The sequence below is a fragment of the Carettochelys insculpta genome, chromosome 13 (genome assembly GCF_033958435.1).
Source record: "Carettochelys insculpta isolate YL-2023 chromosome 13, ASM3395843v1, whole genome shotgun sequence".
Classification (NCBI taxonomy): Eukaryota; Metazoa; Chordata; order Testudines; family Carettochelyidae; genus Carettochelys; species Carettochelys insculpta.
In genome coordinates this window covers 45,081,536-45,095,068 of record NC_134149.1, presented here as the reverse complement: position 1 = coordinate 45,095,068, position 13,533 = coordinate 45,081,536, and positions in this window count along the sequence as shown.

Sequence of the window (13,533 nt, the reverse complement as noted above, 5' to 3'; positions counted from 1 at the left end):
ACGCTCCAGGGCTGTTCTGGGCAGCCGCAGAAAGAGGCTCGGGAATGCTCTCGCTGCAGCCTGGCAGCTGCCCCCTTCTAAGAGCTGTGGCCCTAGCAGCTGCCCGTTGGGTACTGGGGCACGCTCAGCACAGCCAGCGGCAAGACAAGCCCCACTCCCAGAAGTGGGCCTCGGCGCTCTTTGCTGCTGTTTTGCAGCTCTGACGCTGGCAGGCCATGCTGTAGATAGCTGGGGCCTTTCCCACTGGAGACCCAGCCTGATGGCTTCCAGCTGTTGCCCCCCGGCGGCCGGCGGGCAGCAGCGTTAGCGGGGCGGGGGGCAGAGCTGAGCAGCGAGTCGGGGAGCAGCGGAGGGCGCTTCGTGGGAGGAGGGAAGACATGGCGATGCAGGGTGACATGGCACGCTGGGATCGGGCGCCCCACGCCGCCCAGGAGGCCTCCGCCCGCCCCGGGAGGGCTGCGGTGTCCAGCGTCCTGCTGACCTGGGAGGGATGCAGTGCCCTCGTCCTCCCCGCTCACCAGTGATGACATCCAGTGCAGGGCCCACTGTAACTCCTGGCAGGGAGGGAACCTGTGTCCCTCTGCCCTGGCTCCTGCAGCAGGGGAGCTTCACCAAACAGAGCTACCAGCAACGGCCACTGGGCCTTGCGAGTGGGGCAGCGTGCGGCTGGTACCCTGCCACACACTGGGGCAGCAATGGCTGGCAGTGCCCTGCATGGACTGCAGCGTGAGGGTCTTGTCAGGTCCCTGGGCACACGAGCCGGGTTCCTTGTGCTCCTTGTTGCACAGGGGCTGCAGCCTTGCACATGGGCCGTGCACATCTGTTTCTCAGCTCACAGTCAGGCCCTGAGCTGAGCATCAGAGGGCAAAAGAGCCTGACCATGTAATGTCCCCTGCCTCATGCACACAGTTGTGTGAGCACGTGAGCACGCTTTGTCGCACACGTGCGTCCTATGTCATCGGCAGATCAGACCTGATATCTGGAAGCCGTCACGCCGTGTCCCCTTGGTATTCACTGGCTATTTCTGCACGTCCTGTCCGGTGCCGCTGCCATGTCCCACCCCAGAAGTGGCTGCAGTTCAGGGAGGGGGATAGTGTGTATGCCATAGCAACAAGGCTTTGCACTTCTGTGACAGTGGAGCGCTCAGAGCACTTTAACCCGCTTTCATTCAGGAAGGCTCCCAAACTGCCTGGATCATCAGCATCCCGGTGTTACAGGAGGGGAAATTGAGGCACAGTGCAAGGCAGTGACTTGTTCCCCCGCCCCTCACAGTGGTCAGTGGCAGAGCTGGCAATAGAAGCCGAGTCACCTGCTCTCACCACTACGCCCTCCCTCCCTTTGCTAGCACTTCCTGTGAAAGGTTCCCGCCTAGGGCACTAGCATCGGCTGACTTGCTTGCGTGTCTGGGACCCTCTGTGTCCTGCTGTGGGAAGCCAGGCCAGGCTGCCGGGCTGCTCAGGGACAATGGGGAACACCTGTGGCTGGAAAGGTTTGTTTAGGGCAAGCCACAGCAGGGGCCATTGAAGAGCCCCGGTGAGCGAAGAGGCAGAGCGAGCAGGAAGGAAGCTGGTGCCTGTGATTAGAAGGAGCTGCCCTGGCCGGCTGTGTGGAGGTTGGAGACATGGCCCAGTGGGGGGCTGCTGTTTACACTCTCCTTTGCCTTTCATCCCTAATCCGCTGCACATGCGGCAGGCTCAAGCTCGGCCAAGCGCAGGGCAGGCGGAGGGGAGGGTCAGGCCTCTCATGGCCACAAGGCACTGAGATGCCGGCCCTTGCTTAGACCAACCCCGGTGTAGCAACTGAGAACGGGGGTCACGGCTTGGCAAGGTCCTGCCGAGCTGCCTGGGCTGTGGCGAGGGAGAGGAGTTGGGTACTCAGCACCACGCAGGATCAGCCCCCCTAGCAACCAAGGGAGTTTCCACCTGGGTCCCCTGTCTTGTTGGCATCTGAGGCACTGTTCCCACCTCTGGCATCCAAAGGGCTCCCTTGGCACTAGCCAGGGCAAATGGGCAGCCATGCCAGAGAGGCACCACCGATGCTGGAGAGAGCCCAGCAGAGGGCTGCCCACGGCTGGGGGAGAAAGTCCTGGGGGGGACCCTCCCTAGCCACAGCCAGAGAAGCTGTATGGCAGGGGCTATGGGGAGCCTGGAGGTGTCAGGGTGCAGTGCTGGTGCTGGGGGCAGCAGAGCAGCGAGGCAGTCTGCCCATCAGAGCAGAGATGCATGAGCTGGTGCTCTGAGCAGCTAGCGGCAATGCCTCCAGGGCTTTCATGTCCAGAAAGGACCCCTCTCGCCTGGTCTCCTGCATGTCACAAGCCAGAGCCCTCGGGCCGGGCTCCTGCAGCCAGCCCCCAGCGTGTGGGGCAGCCTCCTCACCAGCACGGGACCAAGCTGCTCTGGGAGGCAGGACGAGGAAGCCAGTGAAGTGCAGCAGGCACCGTGTGTGACCTGAGCATGTCGCTGAATTCCTATGCTCCCTTGGTAGCAATGGGGGGAGTGAGGCTCACCTCCGTGGTAATGAGGCCCAGGGCTGGGCTAGCAGGCAGCGGCAGGTGAAGCCCAACAGGCATTGGCAGCGCGGTGGGGGGGGCGGGGGACTCAAAGGTAGGTAGCATTGCTGTTTGAGGTGCAGAAGAATCGCCATCGTCAGTACAGTGTCTATGATCCTGGGGGAGCCATTCCGATTCTCTCCAGTGGGTGGCAGCGGCACGGTTTGCCTGGGCACGCGGACCCTGCTGGAGCCAATGCATTATTTCTGATACGGACTATCACAAAAAGCACAGGCGCGTGTAATCTACGAGGGAAAGTGAATGCCATTGTGCTGCGTAATGCTTTATCACTGGGAGCATGAGCAAACACTGGGATTCATTGCTAGTGCAGGGTGGGGGAGAGGGTTACACAAATAACACAGCAGCCTTTCCCACCAAGGGTGGCCTGTGTCATGGAAAATGTGCACGGGAACATAATAATAATAATAAATAAGGTGCATTGACCGAGCTGCAGGGAACCCGGGGCTAGCGGGGCTGTGGGTGGGGAGTGAGAAGCCCTGGCAGAGCTGGGTGGGCAGGTAGCCCAAGACCGCTCTAGCAGGGGCTGTGGGGTAGGAGTGCAGCTCACCAGCAGAGCTGTGCATAGGGGGAGCTCAAGGCTGGGATGAGAGGGGGCTGCATTCACTGGCAATCCCTTGACTGGAGGACGATCTCTACCACTGATGTACATCTGGGTCCTGAGCTGACTCAGGGGTGGACATTGGCAAAGGTGCACATGAAGATAAGGGCTGGCCTAGCAGGGTGGAGGCCTGAGGAGCAACGCAGATTGGGAGGACAGAGAAGCAGGACTGGGGGTGTTCGTATGGGGAACCAAGACTAGAGTGGTAGTGGGGTGCTCCCGGTTGGGTTTGAGAGCGGCTGGGGTGGGGTGGGCATGCAGTGGCTGGGACCTGGCAGCCAGCACTATTTTATCTTCACTTCCATAACACCAGGCTCAGCCAGTTTTAATTTGCTTGTTATTGTTTAGCTAAAGTCCCGTCCCTCCCCTCTCCCTGGTGACTATCAGACAGAAATCGAGGCTCAACAACTCAGCAGTTATCAACCCTCCCAGCTGCCTTATCCCAGGACAGCATTCCAGCCATGTGAACACAGACCCACTTGTGCCTCTGGAAACCCTTCCCTCCTGCCCCTTGCACGCTCCAAGTTCCACGCGCCTTGCTAGACGATTGGAGTGTGAGCCCCTGGGGTGACTCAGGGCTGGGATAGCACCCAGCACACCTGTTGGCCGCATGCTGAACCAGGTAGCTGCCGTGGCGTGCAGGGGCAAAGCAGAAAAAACAAGTGGTCGTTATTAAGAGGCAAATGGCATGATGCAGGAAACATGGAGGCAAGTCCCTGCCAGCCAATGAAAACACAAGCTCTGAACATTTGACTTCATGATCATGCTAATCAGCCCTCCTGAACGTGGAACCCGGGTCCTGATGCAAGCTCGCGAGCTAGGAGAGCTGTTTACGGGCACCTCGCTCGGGGGACCCACACGCGCATGTTTCAGTGGCTGGTGCTGAGTAGCCACACCCCATAGTCAGGCAAAGCCCCCCTGGCTGCAGGCGGTTTGGTCTGAAAGGAGGTGCGGGGGGCAGGGGTCTAAGTGCTGTTTATGCAGCGGGCAGGGTTGAGCTACCAGACCAGGTCTGGGCAAGTTCTGCAGCCAAGCGGCCAGCCCTGTGCCCAGCTGGGAGTGCCTCTGAGCCGACGCCGCCTGTGCCTGGCAAGGTAGTGAGGGCCGCTGGAAAACGAGGCCTGTCTCACCGGGGTGACTAGCGCAGGGCAGCACCTCTCCAGCTGGGCCAGGCCCTCCTCGGGCGACATCCGGATGCCTTGCGCTGCTGCTTTCCCAGCTGACCCCGGGCTCACGTCCGGCCCTCGGGGCGAGGGGAGGTTTCACAGGAGAGCTCCTCACGAGGCACGAGGGCAGAGGCTGTGCTGGAACAGTCAGACTCCCAGGTGCTCCTTCCCCACAGCCGAGCAAGGAGAGGCCTGCGGCCCGGGAGGCGTCGGGCACACTCGGTTGCAGCGCTGTAGGTTGAGGCTGCTGTGGGACGCTGTCAGTGGGGTACCGCAGAGCCCTGCCGCTGTGCTCGTGTACCTCATCTAAGCATGGGCACGGGGGTGGGGCTGGACAGAAGCAAGAGCCTTCGCTCGGGTTTGGGCACCAGGGCTGGGAGGGGCTGGGGCCTGTGGGCCAACCCAGTTGTCCTCTCCGTGTTCAGCTGCCTGAGTTTGTCCCCCCTCGCCAGGGCCTGTGCCAGCACTGTGGGTAGCCGTTGCTGTGTGGTTTGACTGTAGCAGCTGTTGAGCCGCGCAGCCAGTGCCAGCCCCATGCCGCCGCCCAGGACTTGCGTGCTGGCGGAGCTCCGCTATTGCCACTGCTCGGGTCGCTTGGAAAGGTTTTGCCTTTCCCGGTGCTGCCAGGTGCTGGCAGACACAGTGCCCCGTGTTCCTTCCCCTTAGGGCTCCGTGGTCTCGCTCCAGGGTCCGGCACACGACGGGGCACCCGACGCGTCAACACTGGCAGGAAGCTGCAATTGGTATCGAAATCTCAGCTGGCTTCCCCTCAACTGCGCTCTGACATCACGTGGCTGGCACGTCACCACCCTGTCCAGTGCGGCTATGAGCAGCCGGCTGCCCATCAGACACAGGCGGGCTGTGACGTGCCGATTACCACAGCTGCGCTAACCACACCGGTAGGGGGCTGTGCCAATCGCTGCTGGGTGACGGCGCGCTGGGGAAGGGGCGGAACTTGTCTAGCCTAATTCGGAACCTCGACTCCATCTGGAGGGGCAGTGAGGCTTCCCAGGGCCCATGCCGTCAGTACCGGTCAAATCCCCCTTACCTATCCTGTGCAGCACATGGGATCATTCGTCCCCCGCCCAGAATAGCCCTGCACTGCTTCCACCCTGCACCCCCCCGGCTGCCCACGCGTGCATCAGCCCTGTCCTCGCTGCTTTTGGTGTGAAAATCAACACACTGCCAACCGCATGCAGCCCCTCCCGCCTTGCAGTGCTGTCGGGCTTTGTACTGAACATGCCCAGCTGCCTTCGCCATGGAGTGTTCCACATTTCCCACCCCGGCAGCTCCTGCTAGCCATGCCCGCCTGCCGGCCGGTCTCTGCTACACCGGCAGCTAAGCACACTAGCCAGAGCGGGCTGCCAAAATGACATCCTGAGACATAATTATGATTTGTCGCTGGGTTTCCAAGCCGACACCTCCCGGGAGGAACGAGACAGCTCAGCTCAGAGGCGATAGGCCAGGCGCTCTGCAGACTCAGGCCCACCACGTGGCCCAGCTTACCTTTGTTTTACAGTCCCCAGGTTGTGTTTGCAAACTTAATGGCCGGGGATCAGCACGTAAGCCTGAGTGGGGCCCCACTGAGTCTCAACAACTAAGGATGATGGGGCCCTCAATTGTTTTTCTGACTGAAGGGTCAGAAACAGAAACACTGTTACCCAGCAAACAGGAAAAGGACCATTATTCAGCAAGTCCCATGACAGAACTAAACAGGAGCCTTAGCTATCTGACTAGGCAAACCCAAACCCTTGCTTATTCCAGAGGAAAGGATTTTAAAATCCAATTTCTTTGTCTTCACTTTTTGCTTCTCATCCTGTAACATGATGGGGTTTCTGAGCACAGCTAGAGAAATCAATCCAGGTATATTTGCTTAAGCCAGGGCCACTCACAGCCTCAGGCTGGGATTTCCTTCTCACTAGGGCAAATCCAATCAGCCACAGAAGTACCTCTGCCAGACCCACTGGGCAGAAGCCACACAGGAAAACCCACCGACTCCCAGCTGCTGCACCAGCCCAGACCAGCAACCCCAAAGAAAGCTGAGAGGTTCTCAAAACCTATTACACCAACTCCACACAGATTCTCCTGGGCCCCAAAGGTCCAGCCACAGTCCACGGTCAAGATATACTTGGCTCTTACCCCAAACAACACACCTACAAATCTAAACATCTAAAGGTTTATTAACAAAAAGAAAGAGCAGGGTTAGAGAGAAGAATTGTTCAAGCAATACTTTACACACATCAGTTACAGCTATTGATGCACCCGTGATGTGACCTGCTGATTCTTGAAAGTCTCTGAAATTACATTCCAGGTGACATAGTTTTAGTTACTGGTGAGCTGTAGATCTGGCCGGCTGGAGTCAGCCTGCTGGAACATGGAGCCTTTGAAACAGGCACAAGTTGGACACTGCTGGGTCCACACCATGGTTCTCCCTTGTCTCCAGGGCCAAAGCCCTTTCTCCTTCCCTTCAGGCACTTGAGGGTCTGTGATGGAGTAGGGGAGTGCATGTGTGAGTCAGGCTGGATGTGAGAGGCAAGCAGAGCAGCTCCCAGCAGCTGATGACGACCCTGGGGCTACAACTGGCAGGTAACACCTCTGCCCTGAACAAAGAGGAGGGAGGAGCAGAGCTGGGTTTTTATAATCGGGAGCGGCAGTTAGAGGCTAGGGGAAGAGAGAGGGAAGGCAGCCAGCCTGAGGAGGGGGAAAGCTACACCCCAGAGGGGCACCCCTCGGGGCCTTCTCCCCAGGACGGGTTGGAAGGACTGTCTCTGGCTGCTGTGCTGTCGCTTCTGTGAGAAACTGGGCATCTGTTGCCTAATAAACCTCCTGTTATACCTGCTGAGTGAGAGTCACTCCTGCCAGCGGACGGGGTGCAGTGCAGAGGGACCCCTGAACCCCATCACAGGGTCAAAGTCACCTCAACCAGGTGAGTCACTCTGGCACAATGCCATTGGGGGCTGGTTTTGCCAGCACACCCCAGTCATTTGCATGGCAGGTGGGATGGATGTCTGGGCATCTGATTTCAATCCCTTTGCTCAGCCCAGGTCACCTGGCCAGCGGGCTGCATTCCAGTGCCAAGTCCCACATTTCTGAGATCAACAAGATGTCTTGTGGCACCTTATAGACTAGCAGATATTTTGGAGCATGAGCTTTCGTGGGCAAAGACCTGCTTCATGAAGTGGGTCTTCGCCCACGGAAGCTCATGCTCCAAAATATCTGTTAGTCTATAAGGTGCCACAAGGCTTCTTGTTGTTCTCGAAGCTACAGACTAACAGGGCTCCCTCTCTTAGGTAAGTTTCTGAGATGTGGACTGGACATCTGGGCATCTGGTTTGCACCTCATTGTTTAGCCCAATGTCCTGGCTGGGGCTGAGTTCACACCTGCTGTTGAGAGGCTTAGCACTAAACATTCCTAATGCAGCTACAGAGCTAAAAGGCGTAACTTTGCCTACGCACACGATACGCACACGTAAGTAGCATGTATAAATTCAGGACATCTTCAGCTTTCATTAGACACCTCGCACGGCCCCCGGCACGCTGTTTGGGGCCCATAGATACAATGGGCACATGAAATGGCTTCCATATCCAGTATAAAAATCCAGGCATGTGACGCACGCACAGCAAAAACCCAGAGTCACTTTCACTTTTGCTCACCAAGACTTTCACTTTCAGGGATTCAGCTCTGCAGTGCGTCTAGCGCAGGTCGTGCTGTGTTCCAAACGACTGTTTCCAGCAGGCCTTTTTTGAAAGAACTCAAACTCTGGAAACATTTTTCATGCCTTTGTGTTTTGCTAAACTGCATTCTCGCCAAATGGGGCCCGGTCAGCACCGAGAGCCGTCCTTTAATTACATTGTCACTTCCCGTAAGGGAATTATGCTTTTGATTCCCTACGCACAAGGTGATGCCTGTGCTTCAGAGCTGCAGTGCAGACGCAGGGATGAGGAGGGGGTTTCCCGCCACCGTAGTGAATCTGTTCTCTTGAGGGATGAGAGAGCAGCACTGTTTCTGCCTGGTTTTGAACCAGGGACCTTTAGCGCGCACAGCAAACATGCTCAAGGCCGATGGATGACTTGTTCCCTCCAGGGGTATCTAATTCCATTGCATCACTGCACTTACATTAGAAATGGCATCCACTCCATGCCATTTGTTAAGGAGAATTTGCATATGATGCTTGGCTGTCTGGCAGCTGAACCTTCATGAATCAAAGTCATTTTGGTCTGTTTGTACCTTGTCTGACCCAACCGGCCTATGACTGGGATCTCTGGAAGCACTGAAGAATCATTGTCATCGTGTGGGATTTGTTTGCAAACTGTAAATTAGCCAGAATGAACATTGTTAGACAAGCAAGCGCTTGTAAACGGCTGCACCTTTGGCGCTGGAGTGTCTTTTACTATCAGTACAGCTTTTGAAAACAGCTTCTGTAGTTATTCTGTGTTTGTATATGATTCATCTGGAAGGCCCAGACAACCGCAGTTCCTGGTGGTAAAAGGTAAACTTCCTGCTAGTCCCAGAAACTGGAGCAGAGTACCTGCCTGAACGTGACCCAGGCAGTGAAAACAGTGCCCATCCATCACGCACTGAAGGAAGCAAGGGTGCAGCCACTTTCTAGCTGTGGTGTGTGGCAAAGGCTGTGATTATGGAGGCTGGAATGTTGTTATTCCAACTCTCTATTGTCTATCCTTTAACTTTCCTAAGTTTTCACCTGCCACCGTGGGCTGAAATTTACCGGGGCTGGTTTCTGTGCAACAGGGGATGTTTGTACAGTTTGTTCACAAGCTGCTCAGCTGTGTTTTCGTAGAAGAACTCCCTGCACTGGACTTGCCCTCCAGAACACGGGTCAGCGTTGATAACGGAGAGCCAGTCAAAGTCCACAGGTGTGTCTGGAACTGCTGCACTTGCGAATGCGTTAGCCTTGCAGTTAAACAGTCTCAGGAAACACGTTTCAACTGGAAGCACCGTGGGCCTGTAGCAACGTGAGGACAAAATGTACAGGCCGTCACTGTCATACCGTTACGTGAGGGCAGACTGTGACCCCCTTCCTCCCTGTGCGAGGCCATCGCACCGCAGCAGCCCCTGCTCTGATGTTGGTAAATAAGGAGTTGACTAATACCACTGCCCTTCAGCACCGTGTGCGCCCTAACGTGGCCGCCAGCGCACCATGCCCGGGTTACCCTGGGTAAAGAAGCCACTGCAGCGTCAGACGCCAGGGTTTTAACCCTGGGGACACTCAGCTGGGGGGCAGGCTAGCAGGGATCCTTTCCCAGCCATCACATGCCTCTGAGATGGAGGCATTGAGCTCATGCTGAACCGCGCAAAAGGCCCCAGCCAGCAAACAGCTCTGGTTTCCCGTGAAGCAGGCAGCAGCGTCACCCCGGTGCTAGAAAGTGACAGGAGCTCTCCGCCACCGCCAGGGCCTGGCCTCACTCCTGTTGCTTAAGCAAGTTGCCACATCCCGTCTGACCCAGCTTCCCACAGTCCCCGTGCTCCTGCTGGGGGTGGAGGGGGGGACTGCTTGTTGCAGGCCAGTGAGCCTGCTGCTGCTGGGGGGCTGGGAGAGTGGTGGAGGGGGCTGGTACCCACTGGCACCCCCAGTGAGCTGGGCCTCCCCCTCATGCACCTCCTTCCCTGGCCAGCAACCCCTTTGAGCAGCTCCTCCCGCTCCCCCACCGCTGCGATCAGCTGCGGGTTGGGGGAGGAGCAGGGCAGGAAGAGTGCGGGGGGTGGATGGAGATGGGGCTGGGGAAAGCGGGGAGCAGAGGCAGAGCCTGGGGCAGAGCCGGGGATGGGCACCCCAAGGAACTGAGGAAGTCGGCAGTCACCCTCCAACCTCTCAGTCCTTTCCCCTGGGCCACTTCGCTGCAGCCCCAGCTCCTTCCTGTGCCCCCCCAGTCCCTGCTAGCAGCACCACTCTGCCCGAGCACTGCTTCCCTCCACGTGCCAGGCAGCCTGTCTGCCCTGCGTGGCTCCAGGGGGACCTGACCCTGCTCCCCCCTGCAGCTCTGCTTCCATAGGCCAGTCCCTGCCTGACTGCTGGCCCAGCAGCCCCCTTCTAATGGGCTGGCTCCCGAGGGCTCCACGAGCCCTGTTCAGGGTAGGGTGACCCAGTCTCCCTGTTCCAAATATGGGACAGGGTGGTATGGGGGGGAGGGGCAGCTCCTCCCAGCCCTGGGGAGCCAGGAAGGAGGTGGCAGCTGCTGGTGCTCCCCAGAAACCCGGGGAAGCAGCAACTGCCGGTCCTGTCCCGGAGCCCCAGGGAAGCCGCAGCTGCCCACACTTCCCAGAGGCTCAGGGAAGTGACTCTCGCCAGCAGCTGCACCTGCCCGGCTGCTGGCGGGAAAGGTGGGGGAGGGACGACGGCCCAAATACGAGACAATTTGTCCCTTCTAAAAAATCAGTCAGGGCGCCTTTTTGGTGTCCCAGATGCGGGACCGCCCCTCCCCGCCGCATACGGGACAGATGGTCACCCTCGTTCGGCGATGCACGACCTTAACTGCCGCTGAATGTCGACCTGACTCAGGCCGAAGTCGTGTGGGTCAATTCAGCACATTTCAGAGCCAAGTATTCCCACTTGGCAGCTGCATACTGCGAGAGCCCCTGCTACCCAGGCCCCAGGGCTGGACAGAACCCAGCGCCGGGGAGCACAGACCTTGGGAGCTGCTCTCAGGCCATTCCGATTCCTCTCTCCGGCCAGCCTGGAGCGCTAGAGCCTTCCCAGTGAATGGGGCAGGACTCTCCGCAGAGCCGGGGCAGGATGGCTGCTGGAACGCCTCTCGTCTGTCCCACCACATGGCAAGCTCCCCGACCGCGACGCACTCGTGCGCAGCTAGCCACTGCCCGGGCATGAACGCCCTGCCCTGCCCTGCCCTGCCCGGGGCGGACATTGGCCATGAGCGCTGGACTCAGGCCCGCAGCACTCAGCGTGGCTCCAAAAACAGCTTGGTGCTCTTTGCTTCTCCCTTACGTTTGTGATTAGCAGCTCAAACAATAGTCACTGAGGCCCCTTTCCAGCTGTGGTTCCCAGCCCAGGCCGGGCGCTGGGCCTCAGACTGCCCCTGCTCCTGCCCACCAGCTTCCAGACAAGCCAGGGGCCTGGCCACAGCCGCGGTAGCGCCCAGGGCCCTCGTTCCATGGGGCCGAGCATGGAGTAGATTTGAGTGTTCATGTGTGTGCCCGAGGAGGGGGTAGAGGTGAGTGTGCCCAAGTAAGAGATAGCTGTGAGTGTGCACACGTGTGCCCGAGGGGGGGTAGAGGTGAGTGTGTACACGTGTGCCCGAGGGGGGTAGAGGTGAGTGTGCCCAAGTAAGAGATAGCTGTGAGTGTGCACACGTGTGCCCGAGGGGGGGTAGAGGTGAGTGTGTACACGTGTGCCCGAGGGGGGGTAGAGGTGAGTGTGCCCAAGTAAGGGATAGATGTGCGTGTGCACACGTGTGCCGGAGGGGGGGGTAGAGGTGAGTGTGCTCAAGTAAGGGGTAGATGTGAGTGCGCACATGTGTGCCGGAGGAGGGGGTAGAGGTGAGTGTGCCCCAGTAAGAGACAGATGTGAGTGTGCACACATGTGCCCGAGGAGGGGGTAAAGGTGAGTGTGCCCAAGTAAGAGACAGATGTGAGTGTGCACACGTGTGCCGGAGGAGGGGGTAGAGGTGCGTGTGCACATCTGTGCACTTTTTGCTCCCCTGCAGGCTACCTCCTGGTTGTGAATCAGTTTCAGACTCCCATGCAGGAGGGATGGGTCACCCCCAGCGTACGCGGGGCAACTAAGGCCTGGGACACGCAGGACAAGGCAAGGATAGAGGCCCAGACGCCTGAGTCTCAGGCCAGCTCCTTAGCCGCTGGACTGTCCCCCACTCAGCTGTGCTGAGGCCCCACACCTGAGCGCACCCTTTCCTGCCCCCCAGCTGCCTTCCCCTGGGGTCCCCCCGCTCCTGGCTCGGACCAGACTCCCACAGCCCAGGACTGCTGCCGAAGTGTGCCAGCATGGGCAGAGCCCGGAATCCCGCTGCCATGCAGCCCGGCGGGGTGACTGGCACATGCCAGCCTCCCTGGTAAGCATGGGGTGTGTGTATGGTCGGGGGGATCACAGCCGCAGGCCCGGCCTACTGTCCGCTTCTGTCTGGTTGTTAATCCGCCGCGAGGGAAGGGAGATTCCCGCAGGGGGACGAAGCTGTGTCAACACTGCTTATATAACCAGTCCTGGCTGAGCCTGCTCCGTTCCCCCCGCCCCGTCTTTACATGGCTCCCCTCCCCGTGGCACACAGCCCAGCCAGGCGGGGGGATTTAGGTCAGCTGCTAGCCCTGCAGGAGCAGCTGGGGCTGGGCAGGGGAAGGCCATGGCGCAGCCCCATCTTAGCGCATGGGCGGGCACTACAGCTCCAGGTGGGGGTGACATGGGCCATGTGCTATTTAGCGGGCAGGGCGGGGGGCACAGGCCCTGCTGTGGGACTCTGGGAAGCAAATGGGACGGCTGGATGCAGGGGGTCTCTCCCCAGCCCCACAGGGTGGGGGGGGGGGTGTGGTTCTGGCCAGGGCCGGTGTCCAGGGCCTGGGTGGGTGGCTGGGAGGCCGATGGGTCCGGTGTGACAGGTGAGCCTGGAGATCGGCGCTCACCAGGAACGCAGCTGCGAGGTGTGCACAGGGTGTCATGAGACCTGACGGTGGGGATCCCGGGGATGCCAGAGCAAGACAGACAGACAGACAAAGTGCCTGCTGGAACGCCATGGCTGGGCTAAGTTCACGCCCAGCGGCCAGAAAGCAGGAGCCCCCCTAGAGTGGGTGAGACTGGGGAGCGAGGTAATGCCTGCCGTTCCCTGGGGGTGTGGGAGAGGGGGAGAAACCTGGCTCTCAGAGCAAGTGTCTTTCTTGGGGCTGACCCCCGCCCCCCCGGCTCCTGGGACCCCAGACCTTCTACATGGCAGAATGGGAGCTGCCCTGCCAATGCTGGTATGAGATTGCCCGGTCTTGGGCTGGCTGGGCCTGTGTTTGTCAGGCAGTGAGACACAAGGGCAGGTCGAGATCAGAGGCAGAGCTGCATTTCTCTCTTTGCTGCTCTCTCCTCTCCCCTTTGGTGTGTGTTTGTCTCGTTTGGTCTTTCAGGAAATGGGAACGAATTCAAACGACCTCTTGGGCCAGTGTCCCTCCGCGCCGTGTTGACATGGCTCCCCATGGCACGCAGCCCAGCCGGGAGGGTGGATTGAGGTCAGCTG